Consider the following 23451-nt stretch of genomic DNA (forward strand, 5'->3'; position numbering starts at 1 on the left):
CACTGAGAGTAGAACGGTGAGGAAAAGGTTAATGCTGATATTACTAATACCGTTGGTACCTTGTCTTTCCTCCAAAATGTTCCTTTGATTAATGTTCCAATATGCCGTATTCTGAATTTCTCTTGTTGTTCCTATGGAGATGCTGTTATCCTTTCACTCGCAGCGTCCTTCTGCTCACCTGCCAGCAGCAGCGCGGCCCCGGCCGGAAGCACGCGCGGCGCGAGGGTTCTGACGAAGGAGCCCGATAGGCTCTAAAAAGGCGTAGGTAACAGTCTTTTGTCCTACGGAGGCCCCTGTACTCGTACCATTGACGTCACTGCAAGCGGTCTACCGGGTAAAAGACCAAGCTCCCTCGCGCCGCGCGTGCTTCCGGCCGGGGCTGGCAGGTGAGCAGAAGGACGCCACGATTTGAAAGGATAACAGCATCTCCATAGGAACAACAAGAGAAATTCAGAATACGGCATATTGGAACATTAATCAAAGGAACATTTTGGAGGAAAGACAAGGTACCAACGGTATTAGTAATATCAGCATTAACCTTTTCCTCACCGTTCTACTCTCAGTGCAAATACTTATATATTATAACTTATCTGCTCCTGTCACCCTCATCAATTGATTATATGTTCTAATCCCCATAATTATTCATATTTATTTTGGTATAATCTATTTTTGCAGCTAACCACTCACTTATTTAGGCTGACACTAAGTCATAGTGCCACCTTAAAGGACTAGTTGTTCCTGATTGTGTATACCAGTGCCTATGTCCCATATGCCCCATGGGTGATATATCTATTTAGTGTAGACTAGAGTTGAGTGAATTTTTCAAAAATTTGATTCGCCGGTTCACCAATTTTTTGGGGAAAAATTTGGTTTGATCCGAATTTATTTGAGGCGAATTACATTAAAAACTGGTATTTCCTGGCTGCAGAGAGCCTTTATAGTGGTGTAGAACACTGTGCCTTGCAGTAACACGCATCGGGATTCTGTTTTAATCGTGAAATAATACTGTGAGTCTGTATGACATGCAGATGACAGGCGTTGCTCTTAGAATCACTGCACACTTCACTTATTAGGGCAGTCACGGGGCCAAAACTGACTAAATAACTCAAGTATGAGCTCAGCCTTACAGGTCGATGTTAGCACCAAGAAGAAGCGCACTCCTTTTACACCGTCGCCAGCTGATTCCACATAGATGTCTACAGAACCTGTTCTATTAAACGCTTATACAAGTAGAGCCCCCCCGGACAGAGTGTAGAGGGTGTCAGCAGTAAGTTTGTGTTGACTGATTAATTTGCCCTTCCTCTGATCCGTCAGAACAATAACCCACAAAAAACGGATCCTGTCTGTGGAGCATATGCCTTCACTCAGTCAGCATTTGCTCAATAATCCATCAGTATTGCTAATGCAAAAAAAAAACAGGAGTGGACCTAAAACAGAGATGACACGTGAATGGAATATTTGCATGTCTTCTGTGTTTTGTACCCACTCCTGCTTTTGGCTAACAAATCATAAGACAATTCTGATGGGACCATAGAGGCCTTACAGCTGCTACACAGACAGGATCCGTTGTGCGTCTCATTTTTCCTTCCTTCTGACAGATCAGAAGAAAGGTCAAATAAATCATAATGTCAGCCAGGCTAAAAGCCAAAATAGTGGACCAGTCATGAAGTGGGGAGGTTGGGAACAGCATGAGAAGTCTATAGAGTGGACCTATTACATAGTGGTGAGGTGGAAGCAGCATGAGGAGACCACAAAGTGGCCCAATGACAGGGTCTGGAGGTGGCAGCAGTATGAGGAGGCCACTGAGTGGCACAATGACAGAGTCTGTAGTTGTCAGCCAGCATCAGGAGAAGGCCACCAAGTAACACATTGACAGAGTCTGGAGTTGGCAGCATCAGGAGAAGGCCACCGAGTGGCACAATGACAAAGTTTGGAGTTGGCAGCATCAGGAGAAGGCCACCAAGTGTCACAATGACAGAGTCTGGAGGTGGCAGCAGTATGAGGAGGCTACCGAGTGGCACAATGACAGTCTGGAGTTGGCAGCAGCATGAGGAGACCACAGATTGGCCTAATGACAGAGCTTGGAGGTGGCGGCAGCAGCAGCATCAGTAGTAGGCCACAGAGTGGCACAATGGCCAAGTCTGGATGTGGCAACAGCAGCAGCATCAGGAGCATACCACATAGTGGCAAGGTGATATAGTGTGGATATGGCAGCAGCATCAGGATACCACAGAGTGGCATGGTGACATAGTGTGGATATGGCAGCAGCCGCATCAGGATACCACAGAGTGGCAAGGTAACATAGTGTGGATATGGCAGCAACAGAAGCATCAGGATACCACAGAGTGGCAAGGTGACATAGTGTGGAGATGGCAGCAGCAGCATCAGGATACCACAGAGTGGCAAGCTGACATAGTGTGGATATGGCAGAAGCAGCATCAGGAGACCACAGAGTGTGAAGGTGACATAGTGTGGAGATAGCAGCATCAGCATCAGGAGACCACAAAGTGACCTATTCACAGAGTGGGGCAGTGGGTGGCAATACCAGTACCCACTGACGAAGGTGGGTGAAAGAAGGAGCACCTGGCATCAGATGTGTGGCACTAGGGCGGGTGCGGGTGGCAGCATCAGAGTAGTAGCTGAGGCATGTAGCCAGAAGAAACCGGTCTCTTTTTTCAAGTTTGGGTGAGGCAGCATGAATGATCTAATCAGATGCATCAGGCATTGGTGGGTGAAAATCCTGGCTGATCCACACCTGATTCATCTTTCCAAAGGTCAGTCTCTCCACATTTTGGGTGGGCAGGTGAGCTCCCGCCGCACTAAACACCCACTCTGATGCCACACTACGAGCCGGGCAGGACAGCTTTTCCAGGGCAAACTCTGCTAGTTGCAGCCACAAATCAAGTTTGGCTGCACCGTAGTCCAGCGGATCTTCAATGTGGGTTGGCAGGGTACTGTCCAAGTATGCAACCACCTGCTGCTTCAGGCCCTGCTCCAGGTCTACCTGCTGCTGCTGGTGATTAGTTTCTTCACTATGCGTGTCAAGAAAGCTACTCATCAGCAATTGTAGACTCAGGCGGCTGCTGATAGAGCTGGTACTGCTCCTGCCACCCTACCCCTCCCCAGCAGCCATGGCAGTGGAAAGTTAGCGCAGAGGGCCCCGCTGTCAGACCTGCGAGGATGGACGATGGCGCAGATGGGCAGCGGCCAACTGACTACATAGGATGTCTCTGTAGTAGTTCTGTTTGTCCTCCCTCTCAGTGGTTGTAAAAAAAGGCCTGCATTTTGTACCGGTAGCGAGGGTCCAACAAGGTGGAGAGCCAGAAGTCATCCCTCTGCCGAATGGTGACAATTCGACTTTCACTACGCAAGCAAGTGAGCATGCATTGGGCCATCTGTGCAAGTGACTCTGAGGGACTCCCTGCCTCGATCTCCACTGCATAATGCCACGGTGTGTCTGGGTCCTCTGTCTTGTCTTCCTCATCGCCCTGCAGCTCCTCTGGTTGCTCCTGCTCTTTCTCTCCTGTCAACTGAGTAGAAAAACCACCCATTGCCTGTGCTCCAATGTCCTCCTCCCCCTCCTCCTCCTCTTCCAGTTCAGCCCCCACAGGGCTCATGTGGCCGTGAGATCTAGGCGCCACGTCTCCAGTCCCCTGACCAGCCATTGTTATCACCATCTGTTCTAGGACATAAAGCAGTGGAATGACGTGTTCATCCCGTAGTCCTGGCGACTGACAAATAACGTGGAGTCCTCAAAGGGCCTGAGCAAACGGCAGGTGTCACGCATGAGCTGCCACTGGCTGACATCGAAGTTACACAGGGGAGTACTCCTATCCGCTTGGATCATCAAGAAATTGCTGATGGCCTTTCTCTATTTGTATAGTCGGTCCAACATATAGAGGGTGGAATTCTAACGGGTGGAAACGTCACATATCAGCCTAAGTGGGGGAATGCCGTTCTGGGTGTACTTTGCGGTGTATGAGTGGCTGAAGTGCATTCAAAGTTTCCTGGCCATTTTTAGGATGTCTTGCAGATGGGTGGAAGACTTCAGGAACCGCTTGACAACCAGATTGAACACGTGTGCCATGCAGGGCGCATGGCTTAGCCCTCCTTGACGCAGCACCAACACAATGTTCTTCGTTCTTCCTGTTGTCGATCACCATGGTTCCGTTTTTGAGTTGTCGGGGAGAAAGCCAGGCATTCGATTTCTTGAATAAGGACACGGAGCAGTTCCTCCCCTGTGTGAGCCCAGGGAAACTAGGTGCAGAACAGTGTGACACCACCGTGCCCTGCACATGTGGTATGCTGGAGGGGCACTGTGATTTGTCCCTGCAGTGGAGGCTGAGGACATGGTGGAGGATGATGAGGCAGAGGCGGGCATTGTCACAGGACCAACAGAGTGACAACGTGGAGGCGGAAGTGGCGTTACCTGTTTAAGTTGCTGGTTTGGCTGTGCAGGAACCACATTCACCCAGTGGACCGTAAAGGACATGTACTGTCCCTGACCGTAGTTACAGACTCCGACAGGCTCAAGGACTGGCCCACCTTCTGTTCTACATACTTGAGAAGGGCTGATACTGCCATTTTCGCAAAGAAATGACGGCTTGGGGCTCTCTACCTCAGCTCGGCACAAGCCATCAGTTCTCTGAAAGGTGCAGAGTCCACCACTTAGAAAGGGAGAGACTGCAACACCAGCAACTTGGCCAGGAGCACATTCAGCTTCTGCGCCGTTGGATGAGTGCACACATACTGCTGTCTCTTGGCAATCGCTTCGGTGATTGATTGCTGATGGAATGACTGACGAGGAGTAGGAGTAGAAGGAGCAGGAGCATCTGGACCTGCAAGGCTGGGGTGGTGGAGCCTTGACTGGCTGAAACCGGGTATGTGCCACTGGGTGAGGCAGCGGTTGCTGCAGCAGGCTGGATCACCATATTGACGCTACGGTTCTCCCAGGCCAATTTATGGTGACGCTGCATATGTTGACGCAGGGTTGTGGTGCCAACATTGGCACCCTGGCCAAGCTCAACCTTCTGTCCACATATTCTACATATGGCCATGTTAACCTCCTCCGGCGGCTTAACAAAAAACTGCCACACCGCTGAGTAGATGATTTTCCCCCCAACAGTCCGCACTGACTGACTGCAACCCTGCTGCCTCTGTGAACTCCTGCACCACTACTTCCCGGGCAGGTAGGCTGCTGCAAAGCAGGTGGTCTACCCCAGGCACGTTTGGCTCCCGACCTCCCACTGCTGCCACCCTGCTGACTCCAATGGCTCTATTGAGTGTTGCATGTATGGAGTTATGCTCCCCTAAAAGCCTCATGAGGAGAATGCCGTGTACATAAGCATCTGATAGATGTTTCCTGTATGTGTTTTTTAATTCATACAGTATTCAACAGGAAAAAAAAAAAACTTTGTATGAAAATGCTGCTCCATGTACTGTAGTCAAGAAAGGTCACACATGAGGCAAACTGCTGTCCTCGCCTGATGGTGTACTACCCCTGGTGTCCGAATAAGAACACATTTACTCCCTGCATCTCTTTGGTAAATCTTAGGTTGGGAAGATTAACATTTCCAATTACTTTAATTTGAATAATTCCTGAGAATTACAAAGATTTGTTTGCACTGATTACAAAACCAGTCTTCACATGACAGCACTTGAGGAGTACAAGCTCTTGTTACAGTAGTGGAGGAATTATTCTTTCAGTCTGTGTATTCAGTGCAGGGGAATTTTACAGACGCTAACTGGGCGGTACTGCTCAAGGGCTCTTACATGTGAGTATCATCCTCGGGGCTCATGCATACTGGCACAGGGCTTGTATGACAATGCACAGATATGGTATGTACAGGCTTAGTCTACTTTCCCACTGGGGTTTTGGCTTTCCGTTTGGCGAGATCCGTTCAGGGCTCTCACAAGCGGTCCAAAACGGATCAGTTTTGCCATAATGCATTCTGAGTGGAAAAGGATCCGCTCAGAACTGCATCAGTTTGCCTCCGATCAGTCTCCATTCCGCTCTGGAGGCGGACACCAAAACGCTGCTTGCTGAGCCAAATGGATCCGTTCTGACACACAATGTAAGTCAATGGGGACAGATCCGTTTTCTCTGACACAATCTGGCACAATAGAAAACGGATCTGTCTCCCATTGACTTTCAATGGAGTTCATAACGGATCCGTCTTGGCTATGTTGCAAATAATACAAACGGATCCGTTCATGACAGATGCATGCAGTTGTATTATTGTAACAAATCAGTTTTTGCAGATCAATAACGGATCCGCCCCCAAAACGCGAGTGTGAAAGTAGCCTTACTCTGTTTACTGTTGGACAGACTCTGTATATATAGAGTAGTCCAATGAAGCATGGTTGTCCCAGCAGGGAGACACTTTGTTCAGCTTGTTGTCAAGGGTCCTATCTAACAGGTAGGTGTTGTTTCTAGCAGAGACCTAGGGAAAGGCAATTATCAGGAAGGAACTGTTTGTTCCCAATAATTGTTTATTCTGTAATTCTTTCACCACATAATAATGCTCTAAACTGTTCCCAGTGCCCTGTAGTTTACATACACTGTATCCCAAACTACTTGATCCATGCACTGTGTGCACAATTATTAGGCAATTATTAGGCATTATTGTACTTTCGAGAATTCATTTTTATTATTGAACAACTACATTGCTGTCAGTCAATCCAAAATGTTAATAAACCTCAAACATGAATATTTAAAAAAGTTGGATTTTGGCTTTCTTAGGAGAATATCTATGTGTGCATAGTTATTGGGCAACTATTAGTCTGCACAGTGGCGTATCTATTGGGAACTTTCTCTGGCACCCGACACCCAATGAATTTGATGTTGCTATTTTTGGTGAGCTGAGAGAAGGTAAGACAATTGAAATGCACCCCCCCCTCCATGCCGAAATCTCAATCCAACCCTTCCCCCCAGCCTTACTGTTCAAGAGATATTTGGGTGGACATTACATACATTGCTACAAAACATACAGGAGAATACAGCACCACATACAGTACCTCTTACATTCAGTGATGTCTCCTGTGATGTAGATGTTCTTTTTCCTCATCTTCTCCATTCAGAGATCAGATCGCCATGATAACTTCTCCCAGTGGCATCTTGTCTCTGCAAAGTTTACAACATAAATATCATTCTGCCCCCCAAAATTTGCCCCTACAGCACCACCAGTAGCAACCCGATTAGTAATGCCCTTCATATTGTGCTCCATATTAATACCCCCACATCACCTTTAATATTAATAAATAAGCCCATTGGGCCCCTAGTAGAAATAATGCCCCCTATAGTGCCCCCAACAGTAACAAGTAACCTCTATAAGGCCCCCCTATAGAGCCCACAGTAGTAATTAAGCTCCATATAGTGTCTCCAGTAGATATAATGTCCCCTGTAGTAGCCCCGGTACTTATAAAGCCCCTCTACAGTGCCCACTGTAGTTATAATGACCCCTTGTAGTGCCACTGTATTATAATGCCCCCTGTAGTGCTACTACATATAATACACCCCCTCTGTAGTGCTCTTATATATTATGCCCCCTCTGTATTCATAGCATATATAATGCCCCCTCTGTATTGGCAATATATATATGTTAAAGATGTGTGAATTTTATTCTATATTTTGTATATCTAGGATTGTAATACCCCCCTCTTTGTTTCAAGACTGGAGAGGAGAGAGAGGGGGGCAAAGAGCTGTGCTGTGAGAAGTGTCTGATTTCTCATCTTTCTACAGGTGTCCCATAGAGTGTGGTGGAATGCGTAAGCCAATCATATGGCTTGATGATATGTATATATTATTCACTGCCTACAGAGAAGCACCTCCTTGAAGTGTCACATATGACGTAGGCAGTATTCTTGTTAGAATAAACTCCATTACAAAATGGCGATGGTAACCAGATGTTTACATTAGTTCACATTCCAAAGTAGGACCCAGTGCGCAGAAGCCAGGGTGCTATCTCCTCTCTCTTATCTCTTCTTCCTTTTTGACCAATGAAACAATGTTTTAGCCTCAGTGAGCACTGCCCTCTTCTGAAAATGTATATACGCTTACCCCATGTAATTAAAGTTAGAGATTGCTTTGACCAACTTCTGTGTCAGTGTCTAGTCTCTCAGCCACGCGTGGATATTAACCCCTGGGGGGTACATTGATTTGGAACACCAGAGTGTATCTTAAATGCCTTAATTTAGGGCGGTTTCATCATATATATACATATATAATGTACAAAAAAGAGCAGCACTTCAACACAGGATAAAATAAAACCTTTGGATTTTATTTTATCCTGTGTTGGAGTGCTGCTCTTTTTTGCACATTATATTTGGGTAAGCTTTATTCCCCAGGCCATTTCAAATCTTGATCGGTGCTGCCTTCCATTTAGCCTTTATTTTATATATATATATATATATATATATATATATATATATATATATACACTCACCTAAAGAATTATTAGGAACACCATACTAATACGGTGTTGGACCCCCTTTTGCCTTCAGAACTGCCTTAATTCTACGTGGCATTGATTCAGGCATTCTTTAGAAATGTTGGCCCATATTGATAGGATAGCATCTTGCAGTTGATGGAGATTTGAGGGATGCACATCCAGGGCACAAAGCTCCCGTTCCACCACATCCCAAAGATGCTCTATTGGGTTGAGATCTGGTGACTGTGGGGGCCATTTTAGTACAGTGAACTCATTATCATATTCAAGAAACCATTTTTCCAGTCTTCAACAGTCCAATTTTGGTGAGCTTGTGCAGGTTGTAGCCTCTTTTTCCTATTTGTAGTGGAGATGAGTGGTACCCGGTGGGGTCTTCTGCTGTTGTAGCCCATCCGCCTCAAGGTTGTGCGTGTTGTGGCTTCACAAATGCTTTGCTGCATACCTCGGTTGTAATGAGTGGTTATTTCAGTCAACGTTGCTCTTCTATCAGCTTGAATCAGTCGGCCCATTCTCCTCTGACCTCTAGCATCAACAAGGCATTTTCGCCCACAGGACTGCCGCATAGTGGATGATTTTCCCTTTATTACACGATTCTTTGTAAACCCTAGAAATGGTTGTGCGTGGAAATCCCAGTAACTGAGCAGATTTTGAAATACTCAGACCGGCCCGTCTGGCACCAACAACCATGCCACGCTCAAAATTGCTTAAATCACCTTTCTTTCCCATTCTGACATTCAGTTTGGAGTTCAGGAGATTGTCTTGACCAGGACCACAACCCTACATGCATTGAGGCAACTGCCATGTGATTGGTTGACTAGATAATCGCATTAATGAGAAATAGAACAGCTGTTCTTAATAATTCTTTAGGTGAGTGTATATTGTGGGGGATTAGCTTTTCTTCAGGGGTCATTCTCACAGGTTACTTCACCAGACACGGATATAATGTCCAAACAGTGCATTTATTGTGCAACACCAGCAACAACAAAATGACAAAATAATAAACACTCGCCCGTCCAGGCTCTAACTAAACAAATAGATCCCTGACTCACCTAAGACCCTGTTCACACCCTGTGAACACGTGCGGCTTTCTGAGCCAATGTCCCCCAGCCTCCTGGCTGTACAGAGCACAGTACGCCCACTGTCTCCAGTCCAGGGTCTCTAGGAGAATAGTGGTCTCTCAGCCCTCCTGGCTTGGACCACACAGAGCCTACAGGCCTCTGTCCACAGGCAACACACTCCCTTTGCTGACACTCTGGGAGGTGCTTTGTGCCAGCCTGATTACTTCCAGCTGGTCTCGCCTGTGGTGGAATTGGGGTGTGGACCGAACTATCCACCCCTTCCTTGCCTCTACCCTGCTTGAGACCTGTCACTGTCTCACAATATATTGTGAGGGATTAGCTCTCTTTTGGGGGTCATTCTCACAATTATCTTCACAACAGCCGGATTGCCCGCCTGGGCTCTAACTAAACATGAAATATCCCTACCTCATTTAAAGCACCGTTCACACACGGTAATAACATGCAGCTTTTTCAGCAAATAGTCCAGCTCACTTCCAGGCTGTAACAAAGTCAGTCCAGTACCTTTGGGAGTATGGGGTCTAGCAGGGGGTACAGGACTCTGTTGCACAAAGAATCTCTCCCCTTGACTGACAGTCTGGGCTGGGCTCTTATCCCAGACTGATTGTGGCACCTGGTGCTGCCTCAGAACTTATGACTGACGGGTGAGACATGGAAACTCCTGCCATAAATCTCCCCTAGGATCTATGAAGCCTGTCACTGCCTCATATACCCCCCCTTTGTTTAAGCCACAAAGGGGTGATCACTAGCATCAAATCCAGATGCTCGTGAGCGGGCATCGACCTGGCCTACAGTCTTCCCCTTATTCTTCCAGACCCTGGACAACATCGCTTGGTTTGTCACCCTCAGGAGTTTATTACAGAGCTGATAAGACCTACTGGATTTTCTTTCCCATCTTACGAGCAGGTACTCTCTTTCATGAGCGAGGATGATGCGCTTTCGCACCCGTGGTCTCTCTCTTTTCTTTTTTCTGTTCCTCTCCACATTTGGCATTCGGTCTCTGGAACTTCTCTCAGAAGATGTTTTTATACGACCGACAGGCTCTCTTTTTAGATTCTCTGGCTTCAGCACATGCTCATCATGTCCTTTCTTGGACTGCTGCAGCTCTTGACCAAACTGTTCCCAATCCACGCTCGCTTCTTTTACATGCCTCCGATTCACTTCTTCCTTTTTTCCAGCAGTGGTTTCTCCTGGTTCGTCGGCAGTTTCAGAGATCTCTGCTTCTTTTTTTTCCACTTCGGTAGCCGCTCCTTCGGTCAGTGCAGCACCTGAGGACTTCACGTCCTCTGACACATTGGCCGTAACTTCTTCAGCCTTGGTTTTCTTGGACCCGGCATCATATACTTTTCCTCTTAAGACCTTTTCCTCTTTTTCATTGAGGTAGGAGGTACCGGGGACAGCTGGGTCTTCTCCAGACTCGTCGACTTCTGTAATTTTCTCTAGAGGCTTACGTAGGACACTATTCTCCTTTCAGGAAGAATTCAGGAGAGCCAGCCCACAGTAGTAGACAGGATCCGCATACTCGTCGTCCATCTCCTCATATTCCTTCCCCAGCAGGCTGCTGGCTACTTGGATGGCCCTGCAGGCGGAGGGGACGTCTTTCGGAACCAGGTCCTGGCTACCCACTGCCATGAGTCTGTTGGGCTCTGCATCCACATCAGCCCCATCAACAGGTTCAGCAGAAAGATCTTCCGGCTTCTATGCCTTGGTCGGCACCGCAGTTTTTCTGTATTTCTTTGAAATCTTTGCTCTTCACCTGCATATCAGGCCAAAGACCCTTCAGCGCACTCATTTATTTTGGGGTATCCTCCCTTGACCCCTCTTCAGCCTTCTTTGGTTACGTTGTGAAGACAGCTAGTCTTTTCTTTATCATATCTAGGGACTGTGTAGAGAGGGAGGAATCATCTTCCTGATTGTAGCTGTACTGACATGTCAGCTCATCTACCACGGCCTGGGTATGGGTCTCAGACACTAGCCTGAAGTCTCCCCACTTAACTCCCTTCATGTCAGGTACAACCCTTGTCTGGTCGCTACCAGTAACCACCTCAATTTCGCAAGACCTTGACATGGTAGCTGCCCTCTCGGAGTTGCTAACGGTCACAACACACACATCACCTATACCGCTGGGGTCATTATTAACCCTGACCTCTAGGGGCACCGATGAGCTATTTCCCACCTGGGACACCTCCCCAGCAGCCATAGAACTCTGTGGTATGTGTGGTAACCCCTCTAGTACTACCACACTTTCCTGTCCGTTCACCACCTTGGGTTCACCCACCTGTAAATTCTCAACATTTATCAACCCTTCTGCTTTTTTTTATAATTTTTCCTCTAGGGTTCGCTATTCCCCCAACCACGTCCTGAAATGGAAAAGGCATGTCATTATCATTACTTATTTCACAAATTGTCACATTTTCATTTTGTACTTTATCATCACCATTGTTTCTAATGGTCACTTCATTTAAAGGGCTAGAAACCACTTCTGCAGGAGTTTTGTCCCTGACTGCAGAAGTGTTTCCACCTCTCCAGAAATCATGGACAAACATTCCCTTATGTATGAGTGTATTTATATTACCAACAAATCCATCAGTCCCCGCTGTCACTACCTGACATTCCTCATTAGCTGCATGTCTGTCCAGCGTATTTATCCCTTTACCAGTCTTTGGTTTCAATATCGTGCTATCTCTTACTCGGGCCAGTATAGGGTCTCTAATTTTCGCCACCCCAAGCCTGCAGATGTTTGCGAGGGAGAAACCGCAACAGGCTTACCCACCTGTTCAGACACTGCGTTTTCCACATAGTCACATCCCCTTGCAACAGTTCCTGACCTCTGTGACTTATCACCTACCGGCCCAGCAGGTAGAAACTGTTGCCGACTCACTGTCACGGGGTCTGCCAGACCAATAAACACAGGAACATTCTTACCACCTGACGTCATGGATTCGGGAGTCTCTGGAGACGAAGATATTCCCAGGACGTCTCTACCGAGATCACCAGCCTTCTCTTGGTTCCTGGTATCCCGAACACCAGCAGACTCCTTACTGCAACCGTTGGCACCTTAAACAGCATGGTCTGCAGTCCCGACTTTTCCTGGACGGTCACTCCAGCCGCACCCTTTAGGACTCTGTGCACAGTCGCGGGTAATATAGGAACTCTGTTCTCCATCTTCGTGTCTTCCCGACGGTTGCTCGCGGCAATGGCATACATCTGCTTTTCCACTGGAACTCCGCTCTTGGCCAGGTTCAGAGCAGCCTCTCCAAGTGCAGCACTCAGCTTCCTAACAAGGAATTAGTTTCCCGCACCAGCAGCTTCATTACTTCCTCTGTGGCCTTGGTTTTCCACAAAACTGGGGCACTTCCCACAGATGACATCACCTTCGGTATGAGCTGTTTCCGCCACACCAGACCATCTTTTACCCAGGTTGCCATTTTGACCAAAAAATCTCCACAGGTCAGTCTCTGTAAATTAGGGCTACTGGCCCTTTAAATCCTTGCACAGTTTGCACCACAGAAAAACAAATCCAGATTATCACCAGCAGCACCTGCTCCAATGAACAAACAGGCTCCTGAGTTGTTGTTGCCACTAGCAACCACGTTGCCTTTTACTTTTCAGCACGGATGTGTGCCCGCATCCTCTACCAATTGTGAGGGATTAGCTCTTTTTCGGGGGTCAGTCTCACAATTATCTTCACAACAGCCGGATTGCAGGTCCAAACATGAGGTTTATTTCCACAACAACAAAACATAAAGTAACAACTTGCCCACACACATACTGCCTTGAAAAAGTATTTATACCCCTTCAACTTTTTCATACTTTTTGCACCTTCTAACTTAAATGCATATTCTCAGTATAACTACAGCTGTTCTGTGATAACCTCAGAGGATTGTTAGAGAACATTAGTGATCAAACAGCATCACAAAAACCAAGAAACACATTAGACAGGTCAGGGATAAAGTTGTGGAGAAGTGTAAAGCAGGGTTAGAGTATAAAAAAATATCCCAAGTTCTCAACATCTCACAGAGCATTGTTCAATACATCATACAAAAATGGAAGGAGTATGGCACAACTGCAAACCTACCAAAACATGGATATCCATCTAAACTGACATATCAGGAAAGGAGAGCACTAATTAGAGAAGCAGCCAAGAGGCCTATGGTCACTCTGGAGATGATGCAGAGATCCACAAGTTTAGGTAGGGGAATCTGTCCACAGGACAACTATTAGTCGTGTACTCCACAAATCTGGCCTTTATGGTTGGCAAAAGCAAGCCATTTTTTAAAGCAAGCCATAAGAAGTCCTGTTTGCAGTTTGCCACAACCCATGTATGGGACTCAGCAAACATGTGGAAGAAAGTGTACTAGTCAGATGAGACCAAAGCTGAACTTTTTTGGACTTAATACAAAACACTATGTGTGATGGAAAACTCACACCGCACATCACCCTGAACACACCATCCCCACCGTGAAACATGGTGGTGGCAGCAATATGCTGTGGAGATGCTTTTCTTCAGCAGGGACAGAGAAGCTTGTCAGAGTTGATAGGAAAATGGATGGAGCTAAATACAGGGCAATCCTGGAGGAAAATCTGGTAGAGGCTGCAAAAGACTTGAGACTGGAGCAGAGGTTCACCTTCTAGCCGGACAACAATTCTAAACATATAGCCAGATCTGCAATGGAATAGTTTAGATCAAAGCAATTCATGTGTTAGAATGGCCCAGTCAGAGCCCAGACCTAAATCCCATTGGGAATCTGTGGCAAGACTTAAAGATTGCTCTTCACAGACGCTCTCCATCCATTGTGACTGAGCTTAAGATATTTTGCAAAGAAGAATGGGCAAAAATTTCAGCCTCTAGATGTGGCAAAGCTGGTAGAGACATACCCCAAAAGTCTTGTAGTTGCTGCGAAAGGTGGTCATTCAAAGTATCGACTTAAGGGGGCTGAATACAAATGCACAAATGTTCTAGATTTAAAAAATAAAATTGAAAACGATGTATCATTTTCTTTACACTTCACAACTACTTGCTACTTTGTGTTATTCTATCACATAAAATCCCAGTAAAATACATTTAAGTTAGTGGGTGTTGCATTAAAAAATGTGCAAAAGTTCAAGGGGTAGGAATTCTTTTTCAAGGCACTAAATATATATAGATCCCCCTTTGTATTATTAGAATATATAATGGCCGCCTCTGTATTATAGTAATACATAATGGCCCCTTCTGTTTTTTTTTTTATTAGAGATCAGCGCTCCAGTTCGTAACAAACTGGGTTCATTACGAACTTTGCGAGATTTCATCCAGCTTCTTAACTTAAATCTTTTCAGGTTAGTTTTGGACAAATCCAGTAAAACGGAGTGCAGCACCATTTTGCTGCACATGTCGACAGGAAAAAAGCACTAGGGAGGAAGAAGAAGGGTGTTCACTTGACCCTAAGAGGAAGGTGGGGGAGGACTTGCCCAGATTGGCTCACAGGCCGACAGAAAGCCAGGATATGCCAATCAGTTCTGCAGCAGCAGAAAGGTTCACTTGCAGAACAAGCGGAACATTACTCTGTGTTGGGCTGTGAATGAGGATCTATAGTTCAATTATCTGACAGAAAACGAACTTAGGGACAGTGTACAGTCACAATCAAGCTTCTGTTCTAGAAAAAGAATTGTGTAGAATATGGAAGGGCAGGGAAAGCTGTCAGCCAGAGAGTGAGAAGTGAGGCGTTGAGGCTGGGTGTGCCTGTCAGAACGTTCTAGCTTGAATAACACAGCTGCAGCTGCTATAGAACATTACAAGCAGCTACCTGCAAGGACTTTTGTTTTGCCATTTTAACAAAATACATTTATTTTGTGGGTGGGGATTATAATATGAAACTGTACAACACGTGTTTTACCATCGAGATAGATAGTATTTGAAATCTCGATAAAAACGTGAACTACTAGTATAAAAATCTGTCTCAGGGCATCTCCAGACAATTCAATTTTGTTTTTGTTTAAGTTTAGGAATAACACATTGGACAAATATATCTCTGTATTCTAAAATGAAATACTAGTAAAAAAAAAAAAAAACATATTGGTGCATCTCCAGACATTTCAAATGAATGTATTTTTTTTTTTTTTAAGTTTGGGGAAATAGCATACAGGTGTCTTTTGCAGCTTAGTTTTCTGTTTATTAAAATTCCTAGGTCCTTCTCCATGTCAGTGTTACCGAGTGTTTTACCATTTAGTATGTACGGGTGACTTTCATTATTCCTTCCTATGTGCATAACCTTACATTTGTCAGCGTTAAACCTCATCTGCCACTTCTCTGCCCAAGCCTCCAGATCCCTCTGTAGCAGTATACTGTCCTCATCAGTGTAAATTACTTTACACAGTTTAGTGTCATCTGCAAAAATTGATATTTTACTGTGCAAGCCTTCTACAAGATCATTAATAAATATATTGAAGATAATAGGGCCCAATACTGACATGTTCCAAATGGCAGCTGCTGCTGCCACCGCCTCAACTGCTGCTCAGGATTGGCCTTAGGTGTTCAGGTGCCCTGTGCGAGCTAATCTTGTGGCAACCCCCCCCGATTCACCTAAACAAAAACAAAGAGGAAAACAATCTTTGTAACAAAGAGATTTTTTAATCTCGGGCCGGCCTGCTGTAAGAGACCGACCGCGAGCTGTGTCCAGTGGCGGATCCAGAGCCTGGTCTCGGGAGGGGCACTTCCAGATTATTTTCTGTCCGCCGCCGCAAAACAATGGTTATTATAGAACAGACTACACAGTGTAGAGGTATACTGTATATTGTGTGGCACAGTGTAGGCTATATGTGCATAACAGACATATTTTACATAAATACTTACAATTACTTGTCTTGGCCCTTGGGGATCTTGGACACCACTTCAACACTTTGGCTGGGGGCTCGGTGGAGCTGATGTTGTGTTTTATTCTAATGAGAAAGATTTCATAATAAGGATTTGGAGGGGCAGAGGGATAGCAGAGCAGGGAGAGGCTGGTGCTGCTACTAGGGGGTCATACCATGGGGGAGTAATAAAGCCCACCATAATGCCCCCCCAGTAGAAATAATCCTCCTTATAATGTGTCAGTGCAAAAAATACCCCCTTGTAATGCTCCCAGTTCAGCTAATGTCCCCATAGTGCCCCCATAATGTGCCAGTATAAAAAAACCCTATACAGTGCCCCCATAGTGCTCCTCTCCCCCCTTCCTTCTAGTGCCCCCCATAATGTACCAGTATAAAATGCCCCAGTAGATGCCATCAGTGTCCCTCTTAATTTGCAAGTATAAAATACCCCTTCTTAGTCCCCCCTGTAGATGACCCCATAGTACTCCTCTCCCCCCTTCCCCATAGTGCCCATCATAATGTGTCCCAGTATAAAATTCTACTGTACAGAGCCCCCATATAAAATACCCCTCCTTTGTGGCCTCAGTAGATGCCCCTATAGTGCCCCCAATAATGTGCCAGTAACAAGAGCAACACCCCCAATCATGTTTGAACAAAAGTGTATGGACGAGCACTCTACCATTTGGCACACATTTATTGTAAATAATAAAATAATGGCATAGAAAACTTCTTAAAACAACACAATAAAATAAGTATAGCCACAATAGGGTAACTTTTGTGATTGGAGATGATCGATTTCCCAACAATCCTAAGACCACGTGGTATGTAAGGCCCTCTGATTATGGCCTAAAAGTCCATAGGGATAATGTTGATTTGACTTTACAGGTTCCAGCAATATTTCATATGTCAGATCATAGTCCCGTAATATACAGTGAAGTGAGGTAAAGATGAACTGACCGACTTAACAGCCGCTTACCTCCCCTTCGTATGTAGCTTTAGTCCTGCGTTCTGATCAGACTCTTCAGGGTATTGTGCTTAAATCCTGCAGTGCAGCCGGAGTGCGTGGAACACCCTAGATGGTATAGGGGTCGGCGTCTCACGTCTTTCCACTCGATATCCGTGCTGGATGCTAGCGGAGTAGCACCTACGTCACTTCCTGTGTGGTCAGGTAGTGACGTATTTCTTGTGTTTCGTCCGGTGATTTCAAACTACGATTCCCTGATATTTCAGTCTTGCAGGTATCGGAGTCCTGTCTGCATGGCCATGCAATTGAAGAGATGTTGACAGGTATATGGCGTGAAACCCAGACGCGTTTCGGGAGTTGTCACTCTCCCTTCCTCATGTGCCAGTAATAACGGCCCTCCATCATGTGCCAGTAATAATAGCCCCCCATCATGTGCCAGTAATAAGAGCCCCCCATCATGTGCCAGTAATATCAGCCCCCCAATGTGCCAGTAATAACATCCCCCCAATGTGCCAATAATAACAGCCCCCCAATGTGCCAATAATAACAGCCCCCCAATGTGCCAGTAATAACATCCCCCCCAATGTGCCAATAATAACAGCCCCCCAATGTGCCAATAATAACAGCCCCCCAATGTGCCAGTAATAACAGCCCTCCCATCATGTGCAGGTAATAACAGCCCCCCCATCATGTGCCAGTAATAACAGCCCCCCCATCAAGTGCCAGTAATAACAGCCCCCCATCATGTGCCAGTAATAATAGCTCCCCCAATGTGCCAGTAAAAGTATTGCATATATAAAATAAAATAAAACACTTATACTTACCTCAGTGTCAGCGATGCGATGCAGGCCTCTTCCAGCCTATGTCCCGCGCTGTATGGCTCAGGCGGCGCGATGACGTCATTGCGCCGACTGCGCCGGCCTCTTATAGGCTGCCAGCCTAGTGCCTGCAACCTATCAGAGGAAGGGAAAGGGACACGCCTCTTCCTCCCCTGCCTCAGCACAGCCATCTGTATCGCTGTCCTGAGTACAGCGATACAGATGACTATGGAGATGAGCGCTTCCACAATGGAAGCGTTCATCTCCCTGTGCCCCCTTCCGCCGCTGCCCCCTACCGTGCCCCTGGATCCGCCAGTGGCTGTGTCGGCCGCCGGGCGCCCCTGTTGCCATGGCACCCTGTGCGGCCGCACAGCTCGCACACCCCACAGGCCGGCCCTGCTGCTGCTTCTCGGTGCTAATCACCTAGTACCACCACTATTTACGCTACGCATCCGCCACTACTACTTCCTGTAGACAGATGACCTACTGCCTTGTATGTTCCATGCTATGCTGCTTCTGGTGCCACTACTATTGCAGCCACGTGTCTCTCATCACTTTCCCTTTTCCACATCCACACCGCACTGCTACTGCTGCCAATTAAAAGGGAGAATTTGTCTAGGTTCATTCACAACGAGACACTTTTTCTTCTGACATCCAACACTTGTGCGTGTTGTATGGGCAGGCATGCTGACCCTGTAAAGGCATAATCTTTGGACGCTTGTAGTCCAAACATAACCCTGTGTGTGTTTAACCCCTTGATGTAATAGTACGTCACAGTAGGAAGTGACTTTGAGCAAATTAACATACTATTATGTCATGATGATCGGACAGGCACAGGAGCTGTGCCCACCCGATCGATGCAGAGGCCCACCTACATCCGCCGGCATCACTGTACACGCTGATGCAAGTGGATTAACTCCTTATATGCCATGATCAACGCTGACTGTGGAATATAAGAGGATTGCAGAGGGAGGGGGCTCCCTCTGCCTCTCCATCGGTCCCCGGCAATTCAGTGACAGGGGGCCGGTGGCTGCCGCAGGCCTCACAAAGGCCTTGGGGTCTGCCATGCACAGAAGCCCCGAGGCTGGGTCTCGTAGGTACACTGTTATTGTGAAACTGACAGTTTTAATGTAGTAGAATACAGCTTGTATTGTACTACATTGAAACTGGGATCAGACCCTGAAATGTTGAAGTCCCTGTACTGGGACAAAAAAAAAGTAAAAAAAAAGGGTTTATAAAAATAACAAAAAATTGACATATTAGGTATCCCTGCATTCATAGCGACCAGCTCTATTAAAATATCACATGATCTACCCCCTCATGTTAATGCTGTAAAAAAATAAGCAATTTTTCGATCACCGTGCCAACTCTTCCCACAAAAAAGCACCCTACACAAGACAAATGGCAGAAAAATAAAAAATATATGGCTTTCAGAAAACAGAGACACAAAAATATATATATTTTTTCTCAAAAATGCTTTATTATGTATAACCGAAACAAAAAAAATAGAACAACCTGCTCTATAAAAATAACACAAGATCTATCCTGTCTAGAGAACGCCTTAAAAAACAAAAAGTATAAATGGTGCCAGAACAGCCGTTTTTTTGGTTACCTTGCCTCACAAAATGGGTGTTTTCTATTATATACAGACGTGGACAAAATTGTTGGTACCCTTTGGTCAATGAAAGAAAAAGTCACAATGGTCACAGAAATAACTTTAATCTGACAAAAGTAATAATAAATTAAAATTCTATAAATGTTAACCAATGAAAGTCAGACATTGTTTTTCAACCATGCTTCAACAGAATTATGTAAAAAAATAAACTCATGAAACAGGCATGGACAAAAATGATGGTACCCCTAGAAAACACAGAACATAATGTGACTAAAGGGACATGTTAATTCAAGGTGTGTCCACTAATTAGCATCACAGGTGTCTACAACCTTGTAATCAGCCATTGGGCCTATATATATGGCTCCAGGTAATCACTGTGTTGTTTGGTGATATGGTGTGTACCACACTCGACATGAACCAGAGGAAGCAAAGGAAAGAGCTGTCTCAAGAGATCAGAAAGAAAATTATAGACAAGCATGTTAAAGGTAAAGGCTATAAGACCATCTCCAAGCAACTAGATGTTCCTGTGAGTACAGTTGCACATATTATTCATAAGTTTAAGATCCATGGGACTGTAGCCAACCTCCCTGGACGTGGCCGCAGGAGGAAAATTGATGACAAATCTAAGAGACGGATAATCCGAATGGTAACAAAAGAGCCTAGAAAGACTTCTAAAGAGATTCAAGGTGAACTTCATGCTCAAGGAACATCAGTGTCAGATCGCACCATCCGTCGTTGTTTGAGCCAAAGTGGACTACATGGGAGACGACCAAGGAGGACACCATTGTTGAAAACGAATCATAAAAAAGCAAGACTGGAATATGCCAAACTACATGTTGACAAGCCACAAAGCTTCTGGGAGAATGTCCTGTGGACAGATGAGACAAAAATCGAAGTTTTTGCCAAGGCACATCAGCTGTATGTTCACAGACGAAAAAATGAAGCATATCAAGAAAAGAACACTGTCCCTACTGTGAAACATGGAGGAGGCTCTGTTATGTTCTGGGGCTGCTTTGCTGCGTCTGGCACAGGGTGTCTTGAATCTGTGCAGGGTACAATGAAATCTCAAGACTATCAAGGAATTCTAGAGAGAAATGTACTAGCCAGTGTCAGAAAGCTTGGTCTCAGTCGCAGGTCATGGGTCTTGCAACAGGACAATGACCCAAAACACACCGCTAAAAACACCCAAGAATGGCTAAGAGGAAAAAATTGGACTATTCTAAAGTGGCCTTCTATGAGCCCTGACCTCAATCCTATTGAGCATCTTTGGAAGGAGCTGAAACATGCAGTCTGGAAAAGGCACCCTTCAAACCGGACACAACTGGAGCAGTTTGCTCATGAGGAGTGGGCCAAAATACCTGCTGAGAGGTGCAGATGTCTCATTGACAGTTACAGGAAGCGTTTGATTGCAGTGATTGCCTCAAAAGGTTGCGCAACAAAATATTAAGTTAGGGGTACCATCATTTTTGTCCATGCCTGTTTCATGAGTTTATTTTTTTACATAATTCTGTTGAAGCATGGTTGAAAAACAATGTCTGACTTTCATTGGTTAACATTTATAGAATTTTAATTTATTATTACTTTTGTCAGATTAAAGTTATTTCTGTGACCATTGTGACTTTTTCTTTCATTGACCAAAGGGTACCAACAATTTTGTCCACGTCTGTAAGTCCCAAAAATCACGGGAAAAAATACAAAACATCGTGCACGATATTATAACTAAATATGCGGCTGTGCATGGCTACATTTATAAAAGAAAAATCACAGAAAATAATGCACTAACACAATAGATGCAAACATTATATATGGACTAAGCCCTCACTCTGATATGATAAAATCTGAGACTCTTAGCCAATATATATCTGTGCCCGCTACCAGCGCCAAGGTGGTCTCAGTCAGGCAGATCCTACTCTATACCTACCTATGCTGTATGGGCATCTATATTCAGGAGAGCAGACCCTGCACATAAAGTGTGCTGCTCCTAGTCACCTCTGTGTGCATCAGCAACCAATGAGAGGAGGAGCACACACAGCCATATGTACCACCTAATCAAGGTCGCCTGTAAGATAGGAGGGTCAAAAGTGCACAAGAATGCTACTCCCAAGATAAAATAGGAGCGCATTCACAGACTACCTTGATTAGCTGGTACATATAGCTGTGTGTGCTCCTCCTCTCATTGGTTGCTTGGTGCACACAGAGGTAACTAGGATCAGCACACTATATGTGCAGGGTCTGCTCTCCTGAATGTAGATGCCCAACTGCATAGGAAGGTTTAGAGTAGGACCTGCCTGACTGAGACCACCTTGGAGCTGGTAGGTGGGCACAGATGTGCTTTGATCAAAATATATTGGCTGAGAGTATCAGATTTTGTCATATCAGAGTAAGGGCTTAGTCCATATATAATGTTTGCATCTATTGTATGAGTGCATTATTTTCTGTGACTTTTCTATTATGTAAACTCCACAAAGTGACTTTCTAACTGAATTGGTCCTTTAAAAAGTGTGTTTTGGAGATTTTCTTAAAAATGTTAAAAATTGCATCTAAAATTCTAATCCATCTAACATCCCAAAAAGTAAAATGATGACAATATAAAGTAATAACTATTTTATCAATATCTGTTTCAAAAGCAGAGATATAAAAAATTTGAAAATGGAGATTTTTTTTACATTTTCTGTAAAATTTTTTTTTTTTTTATAAATAAAGTTGAAATATATAAATTTAAATTTATCACTGTCATGAAGTACAATGTGTCACGATAAAACATTCTCAGAATGGCTTGGATAAGTATAAGCGTTCCAACGTTATTACCACATAAAGTGACACATGTCAGAGTTCCAAAATTTGGCCTGGTCCTAGAGGTTAAAAATGGCTAGATTCTGAAGTGGTTAAAGATCATCTGCCCCTGATTAGGTACAATTTTTGGAATCTGAATTGTGAAAAGCATAACACATGTGCAGGCCCAGTGTGTTTTTAAACATGCTGTTTCCATCAAACATGCACTAACCCATAGCTATGTATGTGAGTGTTACTACTGCTGTCATTACATTTAAGAGCTTGAGTTGGGGGGGAGAGAAAAAGCAAAGACTCTAAAAGTATAATAAAAAATCTAAGAAAAGAGATAACATGTTTTCCTAAAAGATTCAGAGTCCTAGGAGACTATGTTATATAGCAATTTCATGGGCAATTGGAGCCAATCTGGTTTGGCCCAAACTGGTTAGGGTCCAAACAGAACTTTTCGATAAATTCCACGAACCTGAACTGAACCGAACCGTGATAGGTAAGCTCATCTCTTATTAGAATATATGATGGCCCCCTCTGAATTATTAGTATGTATATATAATGGGCCCCTCTGTATTATTAGTATAAATAATAGCCCCATCTGTAGTATATGTATATATGTAGTGCCCTGGAGCAGGGGTACTCTGAAGTCTGGACATTTGTGAACTCCTCAGAGATTGTAAGGTCTTGCGAGCAGGGCCCTCACTCCTAGTGTTTCAGTTGTATATTAGCCAGTTATGTTGTGATGTCTTTTGTTTTCTACATGAACCCTCTGAATTTGTAAAGCGCTATGGTGGCGCCATATAAATAAATATTATTATTATTAATTCGCCCTGTTCCCCCTATGCAAAGACATCAACTTCTTACTTTATTTCACTTGAAAAGGTTAACGTGCACTGTTTAATACTGTTTAGCTGCATTT

This window comes from Bufo gargarizans, chromosome 6 (genome assembly GCF_014858855.1).
Source record: "Bufo gargarizans isolate SCDJY-AF-19 chromosome 6, ASM1485885v1, whole genome shotgun sequence".
Taxonomy (NCBI): domain Eukaryota; kingdom Metazoa; phylum Chordata; class Amphibia; order Anura; family Bufonidae; genus Bufo; species Bufo gargarizans.